The sequence below is a fragment of the Oncorhynchus clarkii genome, chromosome 7 (genome assembly GCF_045791955.1).
Source record: "Oncorhynchus clarkii lewisi isolate Uvic-CL-2024 chromosome 7, UVic_Ocla_1.0, whole genome shotgun sequence".
NCBI lineage: Eukaryota > Metazoa > Chordata > Actinopteri > Salmoniformes > Salmonidae > Oncorhynchus > Oncorhynchus clarkii.
The window spans coordinates 67664273-67670272 of NC_092153.1; positions in this window are offsets into that span (position 1 = coordinate 67664273).

Consider the following 6000-nt stretch of genomic DNA (forward strand, 5'->3'; position numbering starts at 1 on the left):
GTAACCTCATAATGCTGTTGTCCGGGATGGCACTTGCCTGGGCTACAGAGGTGTGGGAGCAACAGTCCGCCTCATTCTGAAGGAGTTTATGGCAGAAGTACGGAAGGTGTTCGATCCAGCCACGCCAAGACTCCCGTAGTGTGGCAGACAACAAGGTGGATTTTTGCACGTTGGCAGCTGAGAGTGCCTGGAACCCATAAGCATTGTTCGACATGTTCCTTCACAGATTATTGGAGGTGATCAAAGATGAACTCGCAGCCTGGGAGCTGCCAATGGACCTTGACTCCCCCGATCGATGGGAGGCTACGAGAACATAGGAAGGAGAGGGAATCTGTACCCTTTTGCCCTCGCTTGCCCTCGATTCCCACCTTGCCTCCAAGGAATCCCAGAGAGCCCCGAAGTCTACATATCCGAGTGAACCCGATGTCACCCGAGTTCACTCGGGAAAGACTGAGGGCTGCCGACTCACCTCATTCGGATCCCATGCAACTGGGCAGGGCTAGATTGTCTCCGGCTGAGCACGTATGCGGACTTAACACTCAGAGCTGTCTATTTTGTGGAGCTACGGGACATTTCTTAGCATTCTGCACATTAAAAACCGAGGCTCATGAAGCAGCTATGAGTACGCTGCTGAGTCGTATGGGGAGTTTCCCATCCTCCATTGCTCTTACCTCTCTCCATGCTACCCCAAATCTCTCCGGGTGCTCATTGACTCATGGGCCGACGAGAGCTTTATGGACGATACCCTAGTCTCGGAGCTAGGAATCCCCACAACCCCTCTCCATTCACATTGATGTCAGAGTGTTAGATGGGAGCTCTATTGGCAGAGTCAACAACACTATGTTTCCCATTAACCTGAGAGTGTCGGGCAATCACAGTGAGAGTATGGAGTTCCTGTCAATTGAATTCCCTCATGAACCTGTGGTTTTGGGGTTCTCCTGGCTCCAGAGGAACAATCCTCTGATCAGCTGGGCAACTGGTTATATCCTGCGTTGGAGCCCGTTTTGCCATGTACATTGCCTGAAGTCGGCACTGCCTGCCCTGGGACATCTTTCTGCGGGCTTGGGAGAAGCCACGAACCTCTCCGTTGTTCCTGCGGAATACCAGGACCTCCGGGAGGTTTTCAGCAAGGCCTGTGACACCTCGGTTCCTCCGCATCGGCCCTAAGCCTGTGCCATCTACCTTCTCCAGGGCACTACACCTCCTCGGGGGTGACTTTATTCCCTGTCAGGTCCGGAGACCGAAACGATGGAAGGGTATATTGAGGACACTCTCACTGCTGGGTTTATGTGTCTCTCTTCCTCCCAGCCTGCATCCATGTATCGACTACCGGGGTCTCAATGACATTGCGGTTAAAAACCGTTTCGCGCTACGACTCATCTCCTCAGCTTTCGACACTCTCCAGGGAGCAACCATCTTTTCCAAATTGGACCTTCGGAACACCTACCATCCGGTTCGGATAAGGGACAGATGCAGAGCCTCGTTCTGAAGCCATTATAAGGTAATTTACCACCTTCACAAGCCCAGTCTCAGTGCTATGATGGGTTCTAAAACCAGCCTGAAGCGTTTTGTATACATTCTGTGTCTTCAGGAAGGCAAACCGTTCTCTAAAATTTTTGAGAGGAATGGGAGATTCGATATAGCCGATCGTTTATTATATTTTCTGGGTCAAGGTGTTGCTTTTTCAAGAGAGGCTTTATTACTGCTTTTAGTGAGTTTGGTACACATCCGGTGGATAGAGAGCCGTTTATTATGTTCAACATAGGAGGGCCAAGCACAAGAAGCAGCTCTTACAGTAGTTTAGTTGGAATAGGGTCCAGTATGAAGCTTGAAGGTTTAGAGGCCATGATTATTTTCATCATTGTGTCAAGAGATATAATACTAAAACACTTGTGTCTCCCTAGGTCCTGGCAGAGTTGTGCAGACTCAGGACAACAGAGCTTTGGAGGAATACGCAGATTTGAAGAGGAGTCCGCAAATTTCCTTTCGAATGATCATGATCTTTTCCTCAAAGAAGTTAATGAATTTATCACTGATGAAGTAAAAGCCATCCTCTCTTGGGGAATGCTGCTTTTTAGTTAGCTTTGCGACAGTGTCAAAAAGGCATTTTGGATTATTCTTATTTTCCTTAATTAAGTTGGAAAACTAGGATGATCGAGCAGCAGTGAGGGCTCTTCGATACGGCACAGTATGGTCGTTTTTTTCGATAATGTCCTTCTTTATATCCCAAAAAGTCTGTTTAGTAGGCGTCATTAAGTTCAGTAATCCACACGTTCAACAGGCAGACAAAAGTCCCAAAAGTTACCGGTAAAGTTTGTCCAATCAAGTCAAATGACATTTCTAATTAATCCTCAGGTAGTCTAATATCTAAATAAATTATAATATTTCATACAGAGAATGTTCAATAAGGAAGTAAAATAACGAAGAGCGCTCCCTCGATTACGCGCTCAAAGAGACTATGTTTGCCTTAGTGCTCCACATGCTAAAAAAAAAAGATTCTGGATTGATTGTCCTCGGGTTTTCACTTGCCATATCAGTTCTGTTATACTCACAGACATTATTTTAACAGTTTTAGAAACATCAGAGTGTTTTCTATCCAATGCTATCAATTATATTGGGCACATCAGTCATCTGAAATTCCGAACAAAAACCAGTCTGCAAACAGGTTAACAAACTATAGTTTTGGCAAGTTGGTTAGGACATCTACTTTGTGAATGACACAAGTCATTTTTCCAACAATTGTTTACAGACAGATTATTTCACTTCTAATTCCTTGTATCACAATTCCAATGGGTCAGAAGTTTACATCCACTAAGTTGACTGTGCCTTTTAAACAGCTTGGAAAATTCCAGAAAATAAAGTCATGGCTTTAGAAGCTTCTAATTGACATCATTTGAGTCAATTGGAGGTGTACCAGTGGAGGTATTTCAAGGCCTACCTTCAAACTTAGTGCCTCTGTGCTTGACATCAAGGGAAAATCAAAATTAATCCGCCAAGACTTCAGAAAAAAAGTTGTAGATGTTCACAAGTCTGGTTCATCCTTGGTACCATGTTCATCTGTACATACAGTAGTACGCAAGTATGAACACCATGGGACCACGCATGCGTCATACTGCTCAGGAAGGAGTCGCGTTCTGTCTCCGAGAGATGAACGTACTTTGGTGCAAAAAGTGCAAATCAATCCCAGAACAGTAAAGGACCTTGCGAAGATGCTGGAGGAAACAGGTACACAAGTATCTATATCCACAGTAAAATGAGTCCAATATCAACATAACCTGAAAGGCCGCTCAGTAAGGAAGAAGCCACTGATCCAAAACCCCCATAAAAAAGACAGACTATGCTTTGCAACTGCAAATGGGGACAAAGATCGTAATTTTTGGAGAAATGTCCTCTGTTCTGATGAAACAAAAATAGAGGGGGGGGGGGGCAGCATCATGTTGTGGGGGTGCTTTGCTGCGGGAGGGACTGGTGCATTTCACAAAATAGATGGTATCTTGTGGAAGGACAATTTAGGTGGATATATTGAAGCAACATCTCAAGACATCAGTCATGAAGTTAAAGCTTTATCACAAATGATTCTGGCCCCAAGCATACTTCCAAAGTTGTGGCAAAATGGCTTAAGGGCCACAAAGTCAAGGTATTGGAGTGGCCATCACAAAGCCCTGACCTCAATCCTATAAAACATTTGTGGGCAGAACTGAAAAAGCATGTGTGAGCAAGGAGGCCTACAAACCTGCTTCAGTTACACCTGCTCTGTCAGGAGGAATGGGCCAAAATTCACCCAACTTATTATGAGGAGCATGTGGAAGGCTACCCGAAATGTTTCAGCAAAGTTGAACAATTTAAAGGCAATGCTACCAAATACTAATTGAGTGTATGTAAACTTCTGACCCACTGGGAATGTGATGAAAGAAATAAATGCTGAAGGAAATAATTCTCTCTACTATTATTCTGACATTTCACATTCTTAAAATAAAGTGGTGTTCCTAACTGACTTTAGACAGGGCATTTTTACTTGGATTAAATGTCACGAATTGTGAAAAACTGAGTTTTATGTATTTGGCTAAGGTGTATGTAAACTTCCGACTTCAACTGTAATTACTATGCATGCAAGTTTCTCCTGTCTAAAAGTTGAGGAGAGACTGACTGCAAAACGTTAATGTGTTAAATCCCAAATGATTTGCATAGTTAACTTACACACAGCTCTGACCCACACACTTATCCTTCCAGACATGCCACCAGGGGTCTTTTCACAGTTCCCAAATCAAGAACAAATTCTAGAAAGTGTACATCATTATTGTGTACGTCATTATTATATAGAGCCATTATGGAACGTAATGTTCCTTCTCATGTTGCTCAAATGAACAGCAAGCCTGGTTTCAAAAAACAGATAAAGCAACACCTCACCACACAACGTCTCTCCCCTATTTGACCTAGATAATTTGTGAGTATGAATTGATATATAGGCTACGTGTGCCTTTTTTGGAAATGTATGTAGATCTGTCCTTGAGCTGTTCTTGTCTATTAATGTTCTGTATTTTGTAATGTTTCGTGTTTTGTGTGGACCCCAGGAAGATTTTCCTTTAAATGCCAAATTCCTTTTAAATTCCAAATGCAGCTGTGTTTATATCAATATCAAATCATTTCTGAGTAACAATTAAGTACTTTAAGTACCTTACTAGATTTCAATTCAAATGGGCAATAATAGCCTCTGTATTTTCAACCAGCAAATATCAGGATATAACACTGCTAAACAAAAAACGATTTTAGTGTTAGTTTTATCAGCTGTTTCAACTGCAATGGGCCCTTAATTAACAATGCAGGCAAAGTGTATGGAAATAATATAAAAAAGTTCAATGCTGACAACTCATTAAATGGACTGCCACAAGGATAGTTTGGCAATTAGATGGATAGGAAGTTACCTGTATATCACTAGATATAACTGACATTCCATTCACTGTTATAAGACTATTAAAACCAGATCAGCATGGACAGTATCGTGCAGTGCAACTGCAGTCACATGAACAGTGGTCCTGCTGCCACGAGAGATCTGTTTCCAAGAGACAAGTCAAATTTCCTAGAAGCGGAAGAGTGAGATGCCCCTGAAAAATCCATATGTGGTCTTGAGTTTGACAGAGCCAGCTAGCCGTTTGGATGGAACTCAATCTATCTTAAAGCGATAGATATCAGACTTGAATACAGTAACTGTCAAAACAACGATATTGATTTTGGCACTACGTAACAACAGCTGTGGTGGTGAAATTGAGTGTAGCAGGTTAGTTAGATGAAATATGTCTGTGTGGACAGAGATGGACAATGCCTTGGGCAGCATGGGGCTGAAACCCAATAACCTTTCCACAGCACCTATTCACTATTGTGTCCTTCAAGGGTCGAATCTGGGCCCCACTATTTTTTCCCTTGTACATTCCCTGTACATGGGAAACCTTGGTGACATCATCCGCGATCATGACATTCAGATTCACCTCTGTGAGGATGACATGCAGCGTTTTACCAATCAGTCCCAGTGACCAAGCTAGTGTAGCTACCCTTCACAAGTTTCTTGCTGACATCAAATGTTGAATGTCTGACAATTTTCTCCAGCTCATTGATAAGAAACAGAAGGTTGTTTTATTTGGCCCGCACCTTGCTAGAACCCAAACTGTAAATAATCTTGGTCATTTGTTCACCTACGTAAATGTCACGTTCTGACCTTAGTTCCTTTGTTTTGTCTTTGTTTTAGTATGGTCAGGGCGTTGAGTTGGGTGGCTTGTCTATGTTAGTTATTCTATGATTTTCTGTGATTGGCCTGGTATGGTTCTCAATCAGAGGCAGCTGTCAATCATTGTCCCTGATTGAGAACCATATTTAGGTAGCCTGTTTTCTATTGTGTTTTGTGGGTGATTGTTTTCTGTCTTTGTGTGTCTGCACCAGACAGAACTGTTTTGGTTGTTTCTTTGTTGTTTTGTTATTCAGTGTTCAGTTTGGATTATTATTAAAAAT